Here is a 25,662-nt window from a genome sequence, read left to right as displayed (position 1 = left end):
ATTATAATATTAAATATTCCTTTTGATATTCAAAGACCTTCATAACCCTCACTTTTCCAGGCATCTTACACCTCTACTCCACCAGAACTGTGATCTAGTAATAAAGATCTTCTTGTTGTTCCTTGAACAAGAAAATCTACCTCCTGACTTTAGGCATTTTCAAAGACTGTCCCCTATGCCTAGAATTATGTGTCTCTTCCTTTCCCCCTCCCCTGGGTTTCTTCAAATGCTAGCTAAAACCTCACCTTCAACAGGAAAAATTTCCAGATTCTCCTTAATTCTAGTATTTTTCTGATGATCTACAGCTTATCTCATATAAATAAACAAATGAATAAAAATGAATATATATATATATACATACACACACAAAATATATGTAAACATATTTAAACAAGACATATTTATATTCATATATGCCATATTTATATACATAAACAAGATATTTATGTATATAAACAAGATATATACATAGTTATACATTTATACACACATAAAGATAAATACTTATATTTACAAAGATACTTATTTTTATATTAAAACAAGATATATATATACACATATATATATATACACTATATAGATGTAACTATCTATCTTTTGTTTGTACATAGCTGTTTGCATATTGTCTCTTCCATTAGACTACGAGCTCCTTGAGAAGAGACTGGCTAGATAATAATGAGTCTAAAGAAGACTCGAGGGTTTTGTGGAATACAAGCCAAATATGACCCAGCGTGATATGGAAACCAAGAAAGCAAATACCTCAGGAAAGTATTAGTAGAGGCAGCCAGACGTAGTGGACAGATGGCCCCTCTCTCAGCCAGGATGAACTGCCCTCTAATCCCAACTCTGATCCATATCATATGCAGGATTTTAGACCACAAAATTTCTTAGTATCCTATGCAGCTAAGAGCAGAAATGACTTAAGAGTTGATCTATACTGGTAAGAGGAGTATCTTTAATAGAGGCTTCTGAATACCTATCACATCACATTAAATTCCTCCTCCCTCCCCAAAAAGACCAGAACCAAGGAGGCAATAATGTTCTGCCCATATTTCAGGACACATATCTAGAGAATTGTGTTCAATCTTGCGTGTCACATAAACTAGAATGTTCAGAGGAAGGTGACCAGAGAGAAGAGCCTTGAGCTGATATCATGCCAAATGAGGACTTGTTAAAAAGAAGTGAATTTCCCCCTGGATTAGAAAAAGGGTGAAGATGATGAGTATGTACCAATAAGCAGGGAAAAGGAAGGAAGTCTTTATGAATCTGAAAGTTTTCCATAGGAAAGAATCAAGTAGTTCTACTTGAATCCAAGAACTGGGTTTGAAGGTATAAAGAAACAAATTTAGACTCAGAATAAAGGAAAACAATAAAAAACACAATAGACAAACCCAAAATTTCTAACAATTATAGAGAGGTAGAAAAGGCACTCTTGAATACAGGGAACTTTCTTCTAAGAGAGAACTTGAAGTAGCCCAGCAGAAAGTGCCAGCTGTGTTTAAATCTTACTTCATACACTTTCTAGCTGTGTGATCCTGAGCAAGTCACTTCATCCCAATTGCCTAGCCCTTACCACTCTTCTGTCTTGGAAATGATTAAAAAAAAAAAAAAAAGACTGGATGAACTACTTATTGGCACGTTGGAAAGTGAATTTATGTCCAGATAGAGAGAAGGCTACTTGGTCTTTGGATTCTCTTTCAGCTCAGACCCAGTCCTATATCATAGATCATAATGAAGTGTGTGTGTGTGTGTGTGTGTGTGTATACATACATATTATTTATTTTTATTATTATTATTTTTGTAATTCCGGTAAGTATTGATGATGCCATGAATAAATGCTTGGCTTTAAGTCAGGAATGTCTGAGTTTGAATTTTCTCAAGACACTAATAAATGTGATAAATCACTCAACTAAAGCTTGCCTCAGTTTCCTTAAATGCAAAATGGGGGGAGTAATAATAATAACTCTTATCTCCTAAGGCTGTTGTGAGGATTAAAACATAAATGAATACATGTGCACACACACATATACAATAAATGCTAGTTATTAGGTCATCTATTCTCACCTTTAACTATCTAATCTGAGCACATGGAACAAGAAGATTCAAATCATAAACACCCTAACCAATGCTGGGGACAACTGCAAATGAGGATGACTGCCTTTTATGAGATTAAGAGACTGGGTTAAAAAAGAAAAGTGCTAGAATAACAGCACCAACTGAGCCTTTCAAGAAGATGATAAAAGTCATGGACTGATAAAGCTTGCCAGAAGATCAGAGAAAGATATTTAAAAAGAAAATCAGATATGATTTCCTTCTAGCCTATATTCGTTAGTCATCTTCCCTTCATAATTCACTCTAATCCTCTGAGTTTTTGTGTATTTGCTTTTCTTAAATTACAGCATAGCAGTTTTTTAGTGGGTTTTTTTTTGGTCTTTTTTTTTTTTTTTTTTTGCTCTAGAAGTCAGTTGAAAAGCATATATTAGGAGCTATATTTGCATTTCAAAGTGATTCATTGCAGAGTCTCTTTAAGCAGTAAGAGCCTGTCATACACTGAAATCGGATTACACTGAGAGGCAATGTTCTGTAGCACCTACAGAATAACAAAGACTTGGATTTTTTTGAGAATTAAAATTTCATATCAATTAAATTATGTGATCTTCACAGAACAGAAGCTAGGTGGTGCAATGCGCCTAGAGTCAGAAATGGGAAAGTCAGGAAGACTTGGGTTCAAATTTAGCCTCAGACACTAATTAGCTGTGAGACCCTGGGCAAGTCACTTAACCCTATTTGCCTCAGTCTCCTCATCTGTAATATGAATTAGAGAAGGAAATGACAAACTACTCTAGGATCCTTGCCAGGAAGGCCCCAAATGAGGTCATGAAGAGTCAGATATGATAGAGATGACAGAATGATAACAATAACGATCTTTTCTCCAAAGCAGATAGGGAGTTTCCTCATTTAGAGTTAAGAGAAGTTAAGTAATTTCCCCAGGATACTCTGCTGGTAGGAAGGATCTCCAGAACCCAGAGTAACTCTCAACCAAGTTCTTTCCCTACTGTTACTTGGGTAATATGATGGAGAATACTGGGGCTGGGAGCCTGGAAGTTATGAATTCAAAATCTTGCTTTAGACACTTAGTACTTATATTATCCTGGCCACCTCTCTCTCAACCTTTGCTTTCCTTAGTTTCCTCCAGTGTAAAATATAATTAAAACTCCTATTTCAGGGTTGTTGTGAGGATCAAATGAGATAGCACTGGTAAAATGCTTAGCTCAAAGCCCTGTACAAATTAAGCTCTTAATAAATGTTTGTTTTCTTCCTTTTTCATTAGAGAATATTATATTATGGATTTAAACTCACATTTTTCCTTCCCAGTCATAGAAAGTTTTTAGTATAAAATGTGCTGCCAAAAACCAACACCAGACACCATGGTAATACTAATACTATGCACGGGTTAAATCAGCATGGGCTCTATGACCTTGTTTTTAAGAAACATTCTGATAACTCTATTTCATTATAATTGGTTTCCTTTGAAATCTTGTGTATTTTAATTTATGCACTCACAAATATTGTTCTTTAAAGGAGGCTTCAGACTGCCAAAAGGGTACACAAAATAAAAAAAGGTAATGAATGACTGGTCTAAATGGTATCTGAAACACACAACATCCACAGAAACTTAGGGAAATATAAACACCAAAAAGTAAAATGTATCAAAGCAGCTTAAATTCTTTAATAGTCATTGAGGCTAGTTAAGTCTGGCTCTTATACTTTTAACAAAATATCTGGATATTTTATAAAGTAGACTAAGAGAAAGTTATTGTTGAAGACGACTGAAGACCAAGACTGACACAAAGTTAAGATGACACTTAAAGCCTAACCTGGGCTGTTAGCACGAACAATTCCAAAATTCATTAATGCCCCAAATATATAACCTCTATATAACTTTCATAGTAGAATAGCAGAAATGGAAAAAAAAAACACTAATTAAGCTAAGATGGTTGACTTTAATTACCTTTTGACAAGCTCTCCTTCCAGGATCATTTGAAGCTATACTGCCACAGTCAGAGCCAAACCTATTACAGTAATAGTTCAAATATGTCTAATCCTTATACAAGAGTATGGTCTCATTTTCATGTTCATGTTTTATTACTAACTTAAATCTGGGCAGCCAACTGTTTAGTGTGTGATTTGACTACATATGCTGACATTTTAAAACGGTGGCATCATTCCACTTTCCATTAACATTTAATATGCACCCACAGCATATGCTGAGCTCAACACAGAACATAGCACTCAGATCAAACTTGACTTGACTGCTTTGCAAAGACTGTCTTATTGGTACTCACCCCCATTTCCTGTCAAAAAGGCTCTCCCAATTATCTTTACTTTGGGGCTATGTTTTTGAGCCTCTAATAATGGTAGATGAGATTTAAACTTGCCTCATTGAGACACCATTTAAAAATATTTTCTATAAGAAAGATTTACCTTTGATTTAGTCCTTGAATTTGGGAGACACAATAAAAGAATCTAGAGGAAAAGGATAAATGTGAACCACAGACGATATGATATCTAAAGCTATTAAGGTTTCACATCCAATGACTACCATTTTGTCCCTTGAGTGAATCACAAAATTGGCGGTCATACAGATGCTTCTGAATGAATTAGTGCAGCTATCCAACTACCATCTAATAAAGATAAAATACTGTTTTAGGTAATGGTAGAGAGAGAAAGATAATTATGACATATGACATCCTGCCTTCATTGAGCTTACTTAGTAATGTCACATATGATTTAAAAAAAGACAGTAATACATAAGTGCTAAACAACAAAACAGAACGAGCATGGGAGGTACAAAATACCACAAAAAGTAAGAGAAAGGAAAGATTATTTCAGACCGAGGAAATTACAGATTTCCAGGTTCAATTAGGTTTTGAAAGACGGGTAGGATTTTAAATTGCTGAGGAAGCAGGATAAACATTTGGAACAAGATAAAGGGGAAAAGATCTATAGACAATTGACAGCAGGGGAGGAAAGTTTGGATTTTTAGTTGGAGAATAAAGCCTATATATTAGTGGTTAGTGAGAGGTTTGAAAAACCTGGTTAGGAACAGCTAGGTGGCTCAGAGGATAGCCAGCCTGGAGACTGGAAGTCTTGGGTTCAAATTTGACCCTGGGAAAATCACTTAATTCCAATTGCTTAGCCCTTATTGCTCTTCTGCCTTGGAACCAATACTTAGTACTGATTCTATGACAGCCAGGCAAGGGTTTTAAAAAAAAAAAAAAGCTAGGTAGTACACTGAACCAAGAGTTTGACAACATGAATTCAAATCTAGCCTGGGACAGACATTAGCAGTGTGACTCTGGGGAAGTCACTTAATTGCTACCTTCCTCAGTTTCATCATTTGTAAAATAGGAATAATGATAACACCTACCTCCCAGGGTTGTTGTGAGGATACAATAAGATAATATTTGTAAAGCACTTTGAGATTTTTATAGCATTATTCAAATGCTAATTATTAAGTTAGTAGCTATGCAAAGCCTCAAATGCAAAGCTAAAGAATTTTAACTCTTTTGTAAGCAATAAATAGGAGGTCACAGAAGATTTTTAAGCAAAGACTTGATGTGAATAGTTTCATGTAAATAAGGTTACTTTGGCAGTTGTGTGAAAAATGGAGTGGAAGAGGGAGAAAAGGGAAGACAGATTGGGATATTGTGATAAGTTATGCAGGTAGCAATGAGAGCCTCTACTAGGGTAGTGGCAGCTTTGAGAGATGTGAGGGAAGTAGAATGGGAGAGAATTTAGAAAGATTTATACTTGACACCCTAATATTCCTTGGCAAAGGGGGGCACCTAGGTGACACAGTAGATAGAATGAGGCCAGAACTCATCTTGATTTCAAATCTGGCTTCACACTTACTAGCTGTGTGACCCTGGGCAAATTACTTAACCCTTTTAGATTCAGTTTCTAATTTGTAAAATGAGATGGAGAAAGAAATGGCAAACCACTCCAGTATCTTTGCCAGGAAAAAACCTAAATGGAGTCATGAAGAGTTGGACAAGACTGAAAAATGACAGAAAAAAAAGTAGTTCTATAGAGGACCACCAATTTGTAATTTTATGATTTGTTATAAATTATTAACATTTAGAATCAGCAACTGGCTATCACCTTAATGAGTGGTAATAATTTTTCTAAATGTATGTCTTCAAAAACATGCCTTCTTAAAATTAAATTACTACATTTTATCTCGATATTATACAGATGAGAATGTTGAGGCAGAGAGAGAAGTTACATCATGATTAGTAACAGAGCCAAGGCTTAATCTTCTTCTGATGACTCCAAACTCAGTGTTTCTGAGAATATAGTCCTATACATCTCTACCTCTCCTCTGCCTTTTGGGGCAAAGGCAAAAAAGTCTTTTATATAACTATCAATGACTGTCATTATCATTCTGCATCCCACCCAGATCCTCTCTTTTCTAGGCTCTCTATCTCCCCAAGTTCTTTCAAACATAGCTGTCGATCACTAGCATGTTAATTGCTTGGGAACTGCTCACAAGTAAAATTAAATTCATTGATATAAACTGGTCTTTCCTTAAAGCCCATTGGCAAATCAAGAGAGTTTTGAGTCTGGTAAATATGTGTCAGTAGATATATAGTAAAAATTGGCTACTGTTGGAGTACTATTCTTCATCTTTCCTCTGATTACATTATCTTTCTAATCATTAACCATTGATATTGCCCAATGAATTGTAATAGTTAAAATTAAATTGTGAGGCTGCTAGTAGGTTACTGATTGATGACATAAAACAAAGCGACATAATGGGGAAAGAGGGTTCTTTCCAACAGAATAAAGAGTAAACTCCTAATTCTGGACCTCCAGAAACCAGATTCAGCCAAATACAGCCTTGACCAAAGCTATCCCACTTAATGCATTCTGTATTCTCTTGAACCTGGACTGCTTTCCATCCTCAGTCTCATCCTGATATCTCATAGTCTTTGCTCAAGTCATTCCGTATAGCTAGAACAGACCATTAATACTCAGAATATCACTAATCTAGGTCTGATGAAGTCCCTTCCTGGCTTTAAGGCCCAGTTAAGATCCCATCTAATTAAATATATCTTTTAAATGTTTAAAAATTAATTAATCATCTCCTTAATAATGTTGATATCTTAAACATTAAATAATTTTATTAATTTAATTTATTTTATAGAATACTATCAGGAATCAGAGTTTTCTCCTCTCAAAATTTTTAGCACTTTGTTTGGACCTATCTTCTAAGCTTTGGTCTCCTTGAGAACAGTTATTGGTATATGAATTCCTTATTCCCAAATTAGATTAGAAACTTTTAAAGCATGAACTATATTTTGCCTGTCCCTGTATTCTGACATAAAATAGCTCTAGTGCAATAAATGCCACTGAATTAAACAGATCTTTAGCTGAGAGCAGCATTAGGTAAAAGATGGGAGGGGGGCTAAGATGAGCCAAACTGGGGGAATTTGGGGGCAAGGGAGAAAAGGGAGGATATTGTTTCCGGGAGTGGGATTCAAATCCTGGCCAATCTCCACAACCCTATTTCAATCAAATCCAAGATTGCATTTACACAAACAGAATTTAGAACGTCTACTGAAAAAGCATTTTTGGTGTTTTAAGTGCACATCGTACTTTTTAACTTGCCAGAGGAGTTAAAAGTTTAGGGCTACACAGTGAACAGAGTTGATAACTAATGGCTTGTTGGGAAGACAATGGTAGGGTCAACTGGCAAAAAGTAATCTTTTAATGTCAATTATGTTTAAAGTAAAGCAATTTCCCCCATGAATTATAGATGCTAATCATTTGTTTTCTGTGGTAATCCACTTAAAATACAAAAAATATAGAGCACTGGACTTGAGTCAAAAGACCAGAATCTGGATTCTGCTTCATATTCTCAAAAGCTGCGTGATATAATCATAGGAGAGTCACTTCATCTAGCTAAGCCTGAGGATCTATAAAAATGGGGATAAATTATAGTACCTAATTCACAGAGTTGTAAAGATCAAATTAGGGGGAAGGAAGGGAAGAAATAAATATGAATACTGAGCCTACTATGTGCTAGGCACCATGCTAAGTGCTTTACAAATATTACCTCACTTCATTCTCATAACAACTCTGTAAGGTAGGTGCTATTATTATTCCTAATTTGCAGTTGAGGAAACTGAGGCAGATAGGGGTTCAGTGACTTTTCCAGGGCCACACTGCTACTAAGTATCTGAAGACACATTTGAATTCAAGTCTTTCTTACTCTAGGTCCAGCATTCTATCCACTGCACCACCTAACAAAACAATGTACTTGAGCAGGCCCAGGAGCTCTTGAGCCTTTAAAAAAAAAGGTAATTATAGCTAACATTTATATACTGCTTACTATATGTTAGGTACTATGCTAAGTACTTCATGGATTTTCTTATTTCATCCTCACAACAATCCTTGGAAGTAAATGATATTATGATCCTCATTTTACAGAGAGAGAAACTGAAGCAAGCAGAGATTAAAGTGACTTGTCTAGGGTCCCCCAGTTAGTATGTTTGAAGCTGAATCTGAACCAGGGCCCAGGAATATATCTACCACACCACCTGGAAATAGAAGGCACTTGAACAGACCCAGGGATCTAGAGCCTGGAATCAAGAACTTTTAGACCTACTTCCAACTCAATGGACAAATTGTTTCTTCCCAAAGGTAGGGAGCTTATAGCACAAGAAAGATGGACTTTTCTTAAGTGACAAGGAATGCATCTATTCTTTTCTACTTTATAAAAAAAAAAAGACTATCACTTAAAGGGGGGAAGACAAAAAAAGGGAGGAAAAAGACATCTATACTAAATTTAGATTATCAAGTCAAAAATATTTATTAAGTACCTACTATGTGCCAGGCAATAAGCTAAGTATTGAAGATACAAAGAAAAATAAAGACAGTTCCTCTCTCAAGGAGTTCAGTCTAATGCAGAGGCAAAGTGCAAATCCCTATGAACAAACAAACTATAAGAAGGATAAAAAGGAAATAATCACAAGGGGGAAGCTCTTGAATTAAGGGAATTGGGAAAGGTTTTCTGGAGGTAGAAGGTGAGATTTTAGCTGGGACCTGAAGAAAGTCAGGGATGCCAAAGGCAGAGATTAGGAAGGAATGGACATTCCATGCATGGGGAGTAGCCAGTGAAAATGCCTGGAGTAAAGGGATGGAGTATCTTATGTGAGGAACAGGAAGGAGGCCAATGTTACTGGTTCAAAAAATTAGTATCTTGTCACAAAGACACTTCATTATGCATTTTCAGAAGTAGGATGACTAGTTTTTTAAGTCAAAGTACTATTATTTTCACCCAATACTACCGAATTAGATGCAACTCCTTGCTGTTTCACAAACAACACCTTCCATCTCTCAGAGGACCACACATTATGGAGTTAGATCTAATCTAAAGTCTTCATTTCACAGATAAGTAGATTGAGGCCCAGAAGTGATTTTTCCAAGGTCATAGAAGAAGAAACTGCCTGCCTAAAATGGAGAACTAGCAGGTGGAGAGGGAGATGATATAAATTGTACCCAAGAATGTTCCACAGCTAAAGGCAGGCCAAGGAACCAAATGCTATCCACAGCAGGAAATCCCTAAATTTTCTATTTCGGACTTTAATTACCAACCCTATTTTTGTAAACTTAGAGCTTCTGCCTAGGTTACAGGCCACTGCCAAATAAAACTTGTTTGGATGCCACATGAACAGCACAGGGTCATGACTAACAAATCTACTTTCACGGCATCAACTGTTCTGTGGGCAACTTCCAAATCTCTCCATGTCTATGAACCTTAGCTCCAAAGGCCTCTTTAGCTCAAAATTAACTGCCTCTTACCCTCCCAAAGCAGAACTCTCCAACAATGAAAAGAAAGTGTTTGGGATACAGGCATAAAAGAGACAGTTCTTGTCTTCTGGCTACCTTCATCCTATGAAGAAGAGACAACAAATAAAGAGAGAAAGGGTCAAGTCAGAGTGCAACAGAATGATGCAAAAGGATGGATAGTGTTGCTGATTCTGTGCCCAGATTGATGAGTCTGTTCAAGAAGAAGGAAAGGAGATGCAGAGGAGGGAGATAAGATGGCACTTTCATGGAAGTATGGTAAAAATATGATGTGGGAAGAGGCTGCAGATGTACCCAGGAGAGAGGGGACATAGCAGAAGGGCCAGTCTTATGACCGAAGGATACCCATATTATTACTGTCCATGACTAAAGTTCTGACTTGAAATCTGATTCATCTTACCTCTTTTTATCATCTCTAATCACCAGTTCTTTCTCTCTTTTAAAAAAATTTATTTTCCCAATTACATGAAATAACAATTATATATTTTTCAAAATTATAAGATCTGAATTGCTTCCCTCTCTCCTCTCCCTACACTCTCCAGGAGATAGTAAGCAAATTGATCTGGATCCTACATGTATTATCACGCAAAAATATTCTATATTGGCCATTGTTGTAAGAGAATACTCATATAAAATAAAACCATAAGTAAACTAATGTGAAAAACAATATGCTTTGATCTGCATTCCAACTCCAAAGGTTCTTTCTCTGGAGGTAGGGAGCAAAATTGTCCTTCGGAATTTCACAATTGATCCTTGGATAATATTAGTGAAACAGGGTACAGGGTTCTCCTGGTTCTCCTTATTTTACTCTCCATCAGTTCACATAGGTCTTTCTTTACAGTACTTTCCAAAATCATTTTGTTTATCATTTCTTATATCATAATAGTATTCCATCAACATCATATATCACGATGTGTTCAGCCATTTCTCAACTGAGGAACATCCCCTCAGTTTCCAATTTTTTTCCACCACAAAAAGAGATTCTATAAATATTTTTGCATAAGTCCTTCCCACTTAAAAAAATCTCTTTGGGATACTGATCTAGTAGTGTTATAACTGGATCAAGGGGTATGCATGGTTGTACAGCCCTTTGGGCATCATTCCAAATTGCCCTCTAGAATGGTTGGATCAGTTCACAACTCCATTAACAATGCATTAGTGTTCCGATTTTGCCACATCCCCTCCAACACTTATCAATTTCCTTTGCTGTCATATTCGTCAGTCTGATAGGTATGAAGTGGTACCTCAGTGTTATTTTAATTTGCATTTCTCTAATCAAGGATGATATAGAACATTTTCCATATGATTATTGATAGCTTTGATTTCTTCATCTGAAACTGCTTGTTCATATTCTTTGAATTGTCAATCGAGGAATGACATGTTCTTATAAATTTGACTCACTTCTCTCTATATTTGAGAAATGAAACCTTTGTCAGAGATTTTTGATATAAATTGTTTTCCCCAGTTTGCTGTTCCCCTTCTAAACTTGGTTACATTGATTTTGTTTGTACAAAACCTCTTTTAATTTAATATAATCAAAATTATTCACTTTACATCTTGTAATTTTTTTTTAAATTTCAAAGTCTATGGAGTTTTTCACAGTTCCTAAATAGACATATATTTGTACTATGAACTTTGAATATAAAGAGGTCGAAATATAAGGAGTTTCAGTAAAATGTAGTAAAAAATCAAACAACTTTGGTGCACAGAATGCAATCTTTTTACTCCCCTTTTGTGGGAAACTTCCTTGAACAAATATTCATGGAAAAGAGGGCAAATTGGAGACTTTATGTTGTGTAATATTTTAGTCTGATGTTCTGAAAAATTTTGTAGATGTTCATTTATGTTGTTCCACTGCAACAAGTATTGACTTGCAGCTTTACTTTGAAACTTTCAGCTTGAATATATAGAAAGGTTTGCCCCTTCCTCTCTTTTTCAACAGTGAGACAAACACTGGCATACTGACAGGATTAGAAGTTATTGCAACTCTGTCCAACTTCGTTTCTTTAATGCATTGAAGAATGAGTCTGTCTGAATTCTAATCTGTAATGGAGACCAAATACCACTGAGTAAATTCAGGTATAAATAAGCCCTCAGAGAAAGGAAGTTAAAGAACCAAAGAACCAATGAGAGGAAATGGATTCCATAGGCACTGCCCCCCTGGGTGGGCCAGGCAAATTAAGAAACCATGGTTGGTTCCTGAGATGTGATTGTGTGAGTGTTAAGTGAGTAGAGAAAACAGCTTATAAGGAAGGACTCAGGAGCCTCTTGAGGTCTTCTGGCTGGATTGTGGGCCATCATCGGGGCCAATAGATTAGGAAGTTAAGTAACTACCTTTCTCCTATCTTTCCCTCTCTTTACTACTCCTATTACTTTAATTTAATAAAGTTATTAAGCTACTTTCAGCCTCAGCTGTTGACAACACTGATCTTGGGTTTAGATGGGGAGGCATGGAATTAGCAGAGTGAATGAGAGGTGGAGAAGGCTGATGTTGAACGAACTGGCTCTGCCACTGGAGAGGTGGAGGCTGCTGATGGAGAGCTTGGGCAGCAGGAACTATTGGACAAAGCAGTGATAGAAGCTGGTTCAGAGTGCCAACCGGAGCTGCTGAAGTTGGAGTGGAAGCTGGGGCAGGAGGTCATGGACCCAGAGACTGGGTAGCTCAAATGTCTGTGCCGCCTCCTCTTCATCAGTGCTCTTTCCTGAGGGCCCATTAAAAGTACTTTTTTGTCTCCTCCCCTAAGGTAGAAGCATCACTATTAAAAGCCTGGGTTCTTTGTTCTGCTTCCCACTCCTGCAATACCTCCTCTAAGTTAAAAGGACGCTTATAGTTTACAAAGAAGTTCTTCACTTGGCCAACAGTTTTGTTGCCAGTTACATCTGCAATAGCTTGAAAATCTTTATCATATTTGTGGACCCCTTACACTGTTAGAAGCTGCTCCTCTGTGGTCCGAAGGGCATTAATTTTCTGATTTGACTCAGGAGTTTTGGATTCTTCAATTCCCGCTTCCATTTTCTGTGTAAGTGGATTGTTTACTTGCTTAGCATTTTGAACCTGATGTTTCAGGGAGATTAACTCCACATCCAATTGTCTAAGAATGGTGTTGGCTGCATTGGGACTACAAGAAACGGGGACCGCATCTTCTTGAGTCAGATACATGACCTTGGGTGAACAGCACTTAGAAGGCTGAGAATGATGACAGTGTTATAAACTCTGATACTCTCTCCTACCCAGTCCAGTCTTGCTAGTTTGGACAGGCTGTTCAGCATTACCTTCTTTTTTGATTTCTTTTTTGGGATCATAATCACTATCATTCCCATTATCGGGTGTGCTTCTTCCACATCATCATCACTGTCACCCTGATTATGTCTGTTGGCTAATTTTTGAGCCTGGTGATACATCAAACTTATACGAGACTGGTTTGGTTTTTTTTTTTTCCCCAGGAATGGTAATTTTACAAGACTTGCAATAAATAGTCTTATCTGGAAGCATTTGCTGAACCCTATGGAAATTCTTGCCATGAAAACTAAAGGCTTATTTAAGGAGGACTTTATCTTCCATAGCCCACTCATCAGGGAAGGGAATGAAATTAGGGAAATCAGCAAGAGACTTCTCAATGTTATGTTTAGGCCAGAATAACATGCAAGTGCCTATTCAACATTGCAGCCATGTTTCTCTTTTGTAATTGCAATATATTAATCCAATTTGGCATCTGGAATGCTATGATATGGAGATCAGGGGAGCATTCTCCCCACTGTCTTTATCTGTGTACTTTATAGCACCAGGATCAAATTCAGGGATCTGAGCTTGGTATCTGGGGCTAACTCTCATCCCAGCATCATGCTTGTTGTTTCTGCTGCAGCTGCTCTCAAGCTCCGAGTAGTGGAGCTAGCCATTGGTGGACGAAGCACTGCCACCGCTGCTAGTCAGGCTCTTGGTGCTGCCATTGACTGTACAGTTCTTCCCCAAGAACTCAGACCCTTTCTCCATCATGCTGGGCATGGTATGAAGGGGAAGGGGAGGAGTTGAGTGGGGAGAGGTAGGTGTTTGGAAGAAGGGGGGAAGAGGGCTCCTGAGTGAGGGAGGAGGGGAGAAGGAGATGAGGAAGGAGAAGGAGGAAGGAGAGGGTGGAGAAGAAAGAAGCTACATCTTCTAATGTTCTCTATCTTCTTGATCCACTAGGTTTCTCTTAACAATGACTTTCACCCACTCCTTTCTATTGCTGCTATTCTGTTCCCCCATCTTTATATCTGGATATATTTTTCAGTGGCTTCCTAAGTCACCTCAGTCTCTTCCTGCTTATATATACCATAGAGATTAATCTCTCCAAAACTCTTTCAATACAATCAGTCTCCTCCTTAAAGTCTTGGATAGCTCCCTTTTGCCTAGAGGAAAAAGGGTCTTTGAATCCTGATCCATATCTACTTTTTCATTACTCAAAAGAGCCTTTGGTTTTTATTTCACAGGTCTAGTCATTTGTTAGCTTTGGCCCACACATACCTTCCAGACACTTCTGAGTCCCATGTATTGTTTCTCTTCTGGTCTTCCCTCTAGGAATGCCTAACTACCCCTTTCCAATCAAAAACTACCAATCTTCTAAGACCCAGCTCAAATCTAGCATCATTCCCAAAGCCTCCCCGCAATCATGGCAGCCAGAGACCTTTACCCCATTGGCCATAACTATTGTTCATTGCTTCAGGTTTTGCCACTTGAATCATTTGTTGCTGCCTAAGAATGATCCAAATTTCAAAATGAGAGTGAGACAGTTTGCTAGAAACAATTATATTTGGGCACGTTCAGTAAGCCTCATTTAGCTATTGCTAAGAACACTTAATAGAACTCTTCATATTATTAAGTTTCTTGCAGATGAGGCAGAACAATACAGCATCATAAAGGATACAAGGGCAGAGACGAGAAGGTTGGCTTGAGGACTAGCCTGCTCTATCTTTTACTATTTAGGTGGCATGGTCAAACCATTTAACCATTTTGGCCCTGTGCTACTTCTTCTGTAAGACACTTATACTACTTACTCTGACAAAATTTGTGAGAATCCAGGAAAAGAACTGCTCTAGCTGAGAGTGTCCCCTCATGGTTCTATCCTGGGCCTTCTTCTTTTCTCTCTATAGACTACTTCACTTGCTGATCTCATCTGCTCTCACGGACTTAATTACCATGCTCATGATTTTCAAAAATATTTCTTGCTCTAACCTCTCTGCTGACCTCCAATCTCACATCTCCAACTGCCTTTCCATACATCTTGAACTGGATATCCATTTGACATGTTAAATTCAGTCTGTGCAAAATGAAACTCATTATCTTTCCCTCTAAACCCAATTCTCCTTCTACCTTCTCTATTACTGTAGATGGCATCATCACCCTCAATATCTTCCACCTGCCATATCCAGGCTATTGGCAAGGTCTGCTGATTTCACCTTTGTACTATCTCTCGAAAATGGTCTCATCTTCCCTCTGCCACTGTCACTGCTCTGGTGCAGGCCCTCTTTATCTCACGCTTGGACTATACTTGCCTCAGATCTTTCCTCTAATCCAAACTCCTTTCAGCCATCAAAATGATTTGCACAAGTCCCACCATGTTATACTCCTACATAATAAACTCCAATGTCTTTTTTTGCACGCAATATCAAATACAAAATGGCATTTGAAGCCCTTCATTCCACACCCTCCTCCTACCTTCTAGCCTTCTTACATCTAACTTCCTGGACTCTTTGCTGTTCCACAAACAATACCCTTCTTCTCTCAGCTCCTGGGATTTTCATCTATTGTCCTCGAAGTCTGGAATCTTCTCTCTCCCATTCCAACAACTGACTTTTCTGACCTCTTTGAAGTTTCAACTAAAACCTGACCTTTTCCAAGAAATCTTCCCCACTTTTCTTAATTCTATTACCTTTCCCTCTCTTAGTCATTTCCTATTTATCTTGTATATAGTTTATTTATACATATTTGTTTGTTTGCTTGTGGTCTCTCTGATTAAACTGTAAATTCCTTGAGGTCTGTCAGGGACTATCTTTTGCCTCTCTTAGTATCAACAGGGCCTAGCAAATAGTAAGTGCTCCATAAATACTGATTGACTGAAAATGCATGTAACCAAAATAATCCTGTATGAATGTTAGCTATCATAACAGATTATTGCTTTCCAGACATTTTCAATTGCATCTGACTCTTTGTGACCCTATTTTGACGTTTTTTGGCAAAGATACTGGAGTTGTTTATCATTTTCTCCTCTAGATCATTTTACAGATGAGGAAACTGAGGCACACTGAGTTACAGGACTTCTTGATAGATGTTCTCAGAGCTGCGAAGATCCATAAAATGAGTCACTTATAAACACATCTGACTACAGTTCTCTCCAAACTTGAGCCTCAAACATGACATCATGACTACTCTTACTCTTATCCTTTTCAGCTTGGTAAGACCTGCCAGAGTTTATGTTCTGATGTCATAGCCTTGATGAACCTGGAGCCACCTCCATTCTGTAAAGAGATATGGAAACAAGACAGGAGATAGCCAGATGATACACTGGATATCAGCCTGGCTTTGGAGTCAGGATGACCAGAATTCAAATCCTGTCTCAGTCAATCACTTGCTATGTGAGCCCAGGCAAGTTACATAACTTTTCTCAGTCTAAGTTTTCTCATCTATAAAATATGGAAAACCTCAGAGTTATTGTGAAGAATAAATAAAATAACATGTAAATCATTTTGCAAACTTTAAAGCACTATATACATTCTTGCTATCATTACATAGGTATTTATCTACGAAATAAAATTGTTCAAAAGTAAAATTATCTCTAAGGAAACCCATGTCCTAACTTTGGCTCTGTTACTTTGAGCATGCATCTATACATATGAGGAAATTGAGCCTAAGTTGTTCATCTAAGTTAGTATTTCCCAAGATAAATTTAGCTATAAAAAATTCGGGGACTTTATGAACTATTGGAAATCTGAAGAATTATCCTAACTCTGAAAGGGAAGTGAGATGGAAAGGGAATGTTGTATTAAAAAATATTGGTACAAAATATGAAAATAAGTTTAGTTTTCTCTACCAGTAAATAATACGGTTTCACTCAAACATAATGTGCCTTAAATGAGTAGTAGAATATAAGGTTAGATAGATAGATGGCACAAGACCAGGGGGTGGAGTAAAAAAGACTTCAAATCTAGCCTTTACTAACCATATTACCCTGGGCAAGTCATTTAACCCTGTTTACCTAAGTTTTCAAATCCGTAAAATGATCTAGAGAAGAAAATGACAAACTACCCCAGTGTCTTTGCCAAGAAAAGCCCAAATGGAGTCATGAAGAGTTGGACACAACAACAGCAAAAGAATATAAGGTTAGAATGGCGACTTGAGAATAGACTGTTGGAAGCTTCGAATGCCAGACTAAGGCATTTTAACTTATTGTAACGAGCAAGAAGTGGCAGAGTAAGTCATGATTTAGCCCTGATGGTAGCACAAGATGGATAAGAAGGATGGGGAGACTAGAGGGAAGAAGACCTGTCAAGGAGGTTATTTTAGGTATGAGTTAATAAAAGCCTCCTCATGCTATCCTCACTGTAAATCCACCAAGTACAAAAGGAATGAGGTTGCATTGTTTTTAACTGGGTCCCACAGTTCTATGTATTGATGGGAAAAAATATAGCAATACAGTATTTTTTCACATTTACATAGTAATCCTCAAACTACAGTCCAGAGTCTAAATATGCCCTGCACCTGTTTCTGTGTAGCTGTGAACATTTTAAAATAAAATTTAATGCACTGTATTGTAAAAACTAGGGAAGAAATTAGCAAAGGCATTCTTAGTTCATAAACCATACAAAAATAGGTGGTGAGCCATATTTTAGGCCAGTAGTTTGTTGATCCCTAATCTAACACAAAGAAACTTTAATTGCAAAGATACAGTTTTAAGTGTACAGTATTCTTTTCTTAGGGAGGGGAGGCTGAATAAATACCATCTGAATAAACCAGAGATATGCATAGGTGGGGGCAAGAAGATGGAGAAGGCTACCTTTGTGTTTCAAATTCTTATGGCTTACACTGCACCCTATGAAACCAAAGCTCTGCCAATATTTTGTTAACACCACTGATTAGAGTAAAATTCTTTCTCCTTAAGTAGCTTTAGAAACAGGGATAAGCAAAAGGGTAACTCATGATTTTATTACTTGTTCTTACCTCCTGTGGCCCTTGGACATAAAAAAAGTACTGAAATCCAAAAAAGGCAAACTATCTCTTGGGAACCCTGGCTGATGGAGTGACTAGCTACACTGCATCTATTTGAATTGAACATGATTATAGTCTGAGAAACAGAACAGATGTACTAACAGGATTATAATCATTCAAAATTAAAAGGAAAGATGAACCAAGTGGACACCCAAATCCATAGAGAAGATACTAGTTCAAGACAACCCTAGCATCATTGAGTATAAGTGGGAATTTTATAGATTAGATCACTGAGACAGAAATAGTGCCCAGTGATTTTTGACATTTTGTCATTAAGTGAATATGAACTCATTATGTTTAACAGCCATGTGACAAAAGGAACCTACTTGTGCCCAAACTTTCAAGTACTTTTAACTTCAACTCATTTAACCCAAATGAGAAGTAGGGCATGTTAAGTAGGTTTCAGAGAATCCTTAGTTATTAAGTAATTTTTAATTTAAATGATTACAAAGTTGTAATCAGTTATCCATGCTACACAAATCATCTCTATATCGCCAGAATGATTGTTTTAATCTAATAATGAGATTTGGAGGAAGGTACTTGCAAGGGGAAGAAAAAAAGAATAAAACTTGGCTTTTCTTGAACACTAATAATTTCCTAATTTAATAGCTTGAGCTGGACAATACATTCCAAAGAAAGATATTCTCTTCACCAGGCGCAGAGGAACAAAGATTTTTTTTTAAAGTGTCCCATATTACCAAAGAGTCAAGCTCAAAAAGAAATGACTTATCTCCACTCTGAAGTTGGGTTACAAAATGGGATTTTTACTTATCTGATTCCAATTCAATAGAAGAAAAGTCTATGCTAATAACAAACACTTATTGCGGGCTGAGCACTGTGTGCAAATATATAGTTTATATGGAACTTATAGTCCATTAGCCTGGGGAGTGTGAAACAGAGTTAACTATGTTGTATTATAGGTAAAAAAAGGCTAGAAAAAATATAGCTGGAAAAAAAGGAGCCAATCTGAGGCTTAGAAAAGTCATGACCAATTTAAGTAGGTGAGGGAAAAGGGAAAATTAGGGAAGGCTTTGTGAAAGAAGCAGTATTTGAGCTGGGTAAGAGGAATTCAACAAGCAAAACTGGGAGAAGAAAAACATTTCAACTGTACGGAAAAACACGAGAAAAGCCAGGGAGATAGGATAGTGGGAATGAAGAAAGAAAGGAAACATGCATTTATTAAGCTCTTACTATATGTCAGGCAATTTGCTATCTCAATCCTTACAACCACCTTGGGTGAGGGTGCTATTATTCCCATTTTATGGATGAGTAAACTGAGGCTAAAAAAAAGGATTATAAGACTTCCTCAAGGTCACACAGCTAGTAAAGGAAAAAAGCCATTTTTGAACTCTCAAGTCTTCTTGATTCTAGTTCAGTGCTCTATGCATGGGGTCATTAAGTTACCTCTATATTATAGGGTTTATATGAGGAACAAATAAATCCAGTTCGATTGGAGTATGCAGAACACAAAAATGAAAAGTAATAAATAAAGCTAGGGGGACAGTTGGGTGGCTCAGTGGATTGAGAGCCAGGTCTAGAGAGGGGAGGTCCTAGGTTCAGATCTGACCTCAGACACTTCCTAGCTGTGTGACCCTGAGCAAGTCACTTGATTCCCATTGCCTAGCCCTTACCACTCTTCTGCCTTGGAGCCAATACACAGTATTGACTCCAAGATGGAAGGTAAGGGTTTTATTTTAAAAAAAGAAAGAAAGAAAGAAAGAAAGCTAGATATAAACAACAGACTATCTGGTTAGTTTACTTAACTTTTTTCCTCTTCCTCATTTTTATTCTTCATTATCAAAAATAGCTCTCTTGGGGAAAGAGAAAAAGGTTTGCTGGAAAATATAGGAAATGTAAAAACAACAAAAATCTTTTTTTATGAGGAAACTAGAAAGTTAAGCTGATACTAAATTACAGAGGGCACTGACAGTTTGACAAAGGAGTTTGTACTTGTTAGGCAATAGGCAGCCATCCATGGTCAAATCTATGCAGAAAGAGGATTAGTTTGAGAAAGGTTGGGACCAAGTAGAAAAAGGAAACCCTAATGAGTTAGTTGAGACTTTTGGTAATGAGAGTCTGTATTAAGCAGGCAGCAATGGGAATAAAGGGGGAGGGGATGCATTTGAAAGATATTGTGGAAACACTATTAGGAGAAAGCAATATTAGTAACAAATTCCTGGGTATCCTAGACAAGGGACAGGAAAGTTTCAGAAAGAAGCTAAAGACATGTAGATTTGGCAGTTATCTGGGTAGAGGTGATATATAAAGCCATGAGAGTGAAAGGTTATTCACAGTGCCAAAAGAAAAGGATGGTATAAAACAATCAGAAAGGATGGGAAAAGGGGGCCAAGGGAAGAGGAGCAATACTGGAGAACCTAGTTCAAATCCTACATCAGATGCTTGGTGACCTTAGGTGAGTAATTTAACCTTGATCATTCTCAGTTTCCTCATTTACAAAATGGGAATTAAAAAAAAAAATCACCTGCCTCCAGGTTGTTTTTTTTTTGTGAGGATCAAAGGAGATAACATATATAAATACTTTTGTAAATTTATTATATTATTATATTATGTTTTAATAATATATTATTATAATTTATTATTGTATTAATAATATTATATTTTTATTATTAGAGAAATACTATTATATTATTATAATTTCACCAAGGAAAAAAAGAATACCCAAAAGAAAGAGTGGTTATGGTCTAATATTAAGAAGATGCAGTCTAGAGGGAGGGAAAAGGTCATGACTTGATTTTTTTTATTTTTGTTTTTCATAAAGTAGTCAATAATTGCTATTGCCCCCCACAAAAAGAGAGAAAATCAATTATCACCTCAGCACTCAACAGAAATCTCCCTTGTTTATTGTTACTGGTATAAGAGGAGATAAGCCATACAATTTTACAGGAAGAAAGTCATTGAGTCCTTCAGAAAACAGTTTGGCAATCTATCTTCAATATAAAATAATGAGGTGTCAGGAGTGCAGTGGAAAAACCAGTCTTCAAAAACATCACATAAGGGAATACAGCTGTGCTTGCATGGTCTCTAGCTTGTTATAGAATTCAAATAGCTCCTTGTGGCTGAATTCCACAGAAACTTTCTCCAGCTAGTCTGGCTGTTGCAAAATCTAGGGGGGGGGAGCCATTGAGGAAAGATTTGAAAAGAAAAAAAAAGGGGGAAGAAGTAAAACAATTGGACAACTCTTCCCCTGAAAAATTGCCAGTGCGTGAAAAATGAGACAAGGTTGTAACTGGCCAGGAAAAGAGTCCAAAGGACTTTTTAAGACAGCTAAATATGTTGATAGACATATGGAAAAGGAACCAACTGGTGGAGAAAGCTGAGATGATTATTGGAATGAGTTCTGGGGGAGGCATGAAGAGATGAAGTCAAAGGCAGTTCTAAACAACAGGGGAGGGAAGATGAACGAGCTCCCAACTGGCTGATGACTTTAGTAGTAATGCAAGAGGATGGATTATCTGCTGTTAAATGTGGGGGTCATGGATTACTGCTGAGGACAACAAGAGAGAAGAAAAGATTGGGACCAGTTATTTGTAGAGAATAAGGAAACTGAAAAAGGATTCATGTAAGGATGATCTAAAAGGATTTTAAAAAAATATCCCAGGAGGCTATGACAACTATAGCTCCACTTATGCAGGAAAATCTTTAGTTCCTGTCCTAGAGGTCATTCAAAAGAGTAATGTGAGTGGGCTGCAACAATTACAAATGAGGAACTATGCAGGAATAGTGTAAAGGATGTCAGAGAAAGAGGACCAAGGGGAAAAATGGGCTGATTATGGAAGATTGTAAAGGATAATTAATGGCCAAGTCTGAATGCTCCTGCATCCTTGCAATATAAAACAAATATAAACAAAGTGCTTGGTGCCCGATTGATGGGAAAACTCAGATGGTAGTCATACAGGACTGCCATGCATGGAAAAGTTATCACCTTTATCATTAGAGAGCATTCTAACCTTAATGAGATCCCTGGAGGACTAAAAAGTCCTCCAACATTGAGTGACCTCACCTTTATTTTCAAATATATCCTTCTCCCTCCCAGTAAACCATCTCTTGGTTTAAAAGATTAAAAAGAGAAAAATTAATTCTGTGAAACAAATTCATATATCAGTGGAATATGAGAGTATAAGCAATTGTGACCCCCATTATCTCTCCCACTTCATTAAAAAGGGGGGGAGCACCAAATACTTTTCATAAATATAATCTCTGGCTTTAATATAGTACATTAGATATGGTCTTTACTACCAAGCTTTTGATGATACAAAGAACAATTTCCAACCCAGGATGCCATAGTGGGAAAGAGCTAACTCCTGAGGTCAAAGGACTCGGCTTTAAATCCTGTTTTTCATTCTTATTCTCTGTGTGATTTTGGCAAGTCATCTAATTCCCAAATATCCATTTATTCATTTATAAAGTGAGGGAGTTGGTCAAGATTGCCTTCCACCCCTTGATCACAGAACTTGATCTTAGAGCCACTGACAAATAGTGTTACATTTAATCCTCACAACAATCCTGGGAGGCAGGTGTTATTATTATCCTCATTTCATAGATGAGGAAATAGAGACGAAAAGAAGTTAAGTGACTTGCCCAGGATCACACAGTTAGTATGTTATCTGACACCAGATTTGAATTCTTCCTAACTGGAGTCTAGAGCTTTATCCACAAGACCATTTAAACTGCCTCTTGGGCTAAAGTTCTCCTGATACATTTTACTCCATAGAATGCTAACAATGTTTCCTCTGAACTCTCTGATATCTATTTTCCCCAAATCCATGATACCTGGCAAATTATTTTGTTTTATGTAAGCAATTTTAAAGAGCAAATTTTAGATTTACTAATGACAACCAACAACAACAACAACAACAAAAAACGAACAGAAAGCAAGGTATAGTGTTGGTAAGGGAATGCTATAGACAGCTAATTAATTGCATTCTTCCTCTGTAGGTACTGGAAGTAGAGTGAAGATTTCCCAAATCAGCAAGGAAATGCAAGCAAGAATGGGGATTTTCTGTTGCCTAAGTGCCAGCTGCAGAGACAATATGGCATGAAGATGGTATACTACACTTCCTGCCTTGGATGCGGGCTCTATGACCATGAGAAAGTATGCTGGTTTGAGGCACTATCTGAATGCTCTCAGCCCTCTCAAGAGAGCCCTGTACAGGAAGATGTGGTTTCTAGAATTTGCTTATAAAGTTACAACCAAATAGTTACTGAAATTTTGTCTGAAAACTATCATGTTGTGCCTAAAAAGTTCACAATTGAGTTTCAGCAGAAGAGAGCATTCACAAATAGAGCTTTCGAAGTAGCAGCAGGTTTATCTGAAGAAATAAAGAATATATCTGAATATAAATAAAAGAAAAATATATGAAGAAATAAAATAAATCCAATGCTCATTCTTTAGGTTTTATTTGCATATATAAAACACCCCTAAAACCCGATAACAAATTCACAGTCATTATTAGAATTAAATTTTTAAGTTTCTCCCACAGATATGGTGGTTAACACCACAGACTTTCAGTTTAGGACAGGTTCAGGTATTGAGTCTGAAGTCTGAAGAGATGGGTTCAAATTCCCCCTCTGACATTCTGCAATGCTGGACAAATAATTTGACCTCTCTGGGACTTAGTTTCCTCATCCACATGATCCAATATGTTGTATTAGAAGACTTCTAGGATCCTTCAGTGTCCAAGACCTAGGAATCACATAAACATACAGCCATAGCTGGAAGGGACCTCAGCAGCCATCTACTCTGACATATACAGAAAAGGAATATTTGATTTAACATCTGACAAGTTGTAGTCTAGCCACTGCTTGAAGATTTGCAAGTAAGAACCCATCATTCCACTATTTCCACAACTCTAATTGTTGGGCAATTTTTCCCAACATCAAGAATAAATTTGTCATTTTGTAAATTCCAATCCCTGCTTCTGCTTCTGCCTTTGGAACAAAACAGAACATGTTCAAACACTGCACATGACCCCTCATATAAATGAAGATAGTTATTACCCCTTCTCACCCCCCCCCAGTCTTCTCCAGGCTAAACACACCCACCTTCCCTCTCCTTCAAGCAAGAGAAATTCATATACCAAAAAGCTCCAACATTCTGCTAACTTTCCTCTGGACATTGTTCTGCTTTATCAATGCCCTTCATAAATTGTGGTGTTCAAAAGTAAATGCAAATATTCAAGATGAAAAATGATGAGGGCAGAATGCAGGGAGACTATTTCCTCATTACTTCTGGAAGTTATATGTACTCGAGCATAGAAGCAGGGAGGTGGTATGTGGTCAGGAAGGTAAGTTCAAGTCCAGCCTCAGACATGCACTGGCTGTATGACCTGGGGCAAGTCACTTAACTTCTGCTTAAGTTTTCTAATCTGGAAAATAGAGATAATAATAGCATCTAACTCCCAGAGTTGTGAGGATTAAATGATATAATTATAAAGCATTTAGAACAATGTATGGCTATATAAACATTAGCTATTATTAATTATTATTACTATTTTTGTATCTAAATATAGCCCAATATTAGCATTTTGGGCTTCCATATCATACTGCTGACACGATCATAGTAAGTTTGTCAACTGTAGCAGATCTGTTTATCTTATACTTGTAAAATAGGGTTTTTATACCCATGTATAACACTTTACATTCATCTGAATTTATTTATTATTTTTTTAAGATTCAGCCCAATACTCTAACCTGTCAAGATCTTTTTGGGTCATTACCTTATCATTTTATGTTAATTTGTCTCTCCCTCTCTTTCTCTTTCTCTCCCTCTTCCTTTCCGTCTCTCTCATCAGATTTACAGACTACAATAAGGTCTTAACTGAAGTGATTGATTAAAAAAGTTAAAACACAGGGTTAAACAAAGATCCCTGGGATACTTCACTGGATACTCCTAGTAACAACCTTTGGTTGAGTGGAAGGCCTTCTCATCCAGTGTGGAATCCATCTGATCATACAGTTGCCAATCCTTCTCTCTCCACCTTTTTTATAACAATCCTATGAAATACTTTATCAAAAGCTTTGCTTAAATCTAGGGAAGCTATACCCATGGCACAGCCCTTGTGCACTGGCTTAATAATTGGGAGGGAGGGGAAGGAAGAGGAAATGAGTTTATTTTAGCATGGCCAACTCTTGATCTCCATAATCACTGCTTCCTTTTCCAGCTATTTGTCAAAAAAGTAGTCAAGACTTTCCCCAGGAAATAAAGACATGTTCACTGAATTTGCAGAATCTGTTATGTCTCCTGTTTTGGAAAAAGCACACCTGCTATCTCTAGTCTTGTGCTACCTCTACCACTTTCCATGATTTTCAGTGATTTATCACACTGACTTCTTCTTTCAGCTTTCTCCTCACAAATCTTAGGTAGCAACTCTCCATCATTTTTCTTCTATTATATTTAGTATAAAGGCCATCCTCCTTTGCACAGAAGAGCAAAGTAAGAATTATGCAGCTTGTCAGTTACCATCTCATCTGCCCCAAGCAAAAGTCTCATTCCTTCTTCAGTCCTTTTTCCTTTCAATGTGGTTTAA

General features: G+C 37.1%; 1 protein-coding gene and 1 pseudogene across 1 annotated transcript in view; both read right to left on the bottom strand.

The window, feature by feature from the left end:
- The window catches only part of RAB32 (RAB32, member RAS oncogene family), a 49,409-nt gene that overhangs the window by 6,969 nt on the left and 16,778 nt on the right, over positions 1-25,662 (bottom strand). The gene's annotated exons all lie outside the window — the stretch shown is intronic.
- Positions 8,536-13,879, bottom strand: LOC123244625 (annotated as a pseudogene).

The sequence above is a fragment of the Gracilinanus agilis genome, chromosome 4 (assembly GCF_016433145.1).
Source record: "Gracilinanus agilis isolate LMUSP501 chromosome 4, AgileGrace, whole genome shotgun sequence".
Lineage (NCBI taxonomy): Eukaryota > Metazoa > Chordata > Mammalia > Didelphimorphia > Didelphidae > Gracilinanus > Gracilinanus agilis.
Note: the sequence above shows the minus strand (reverse complement) of the source record. Positions and strands in the feature narration are given on the sequence as shown.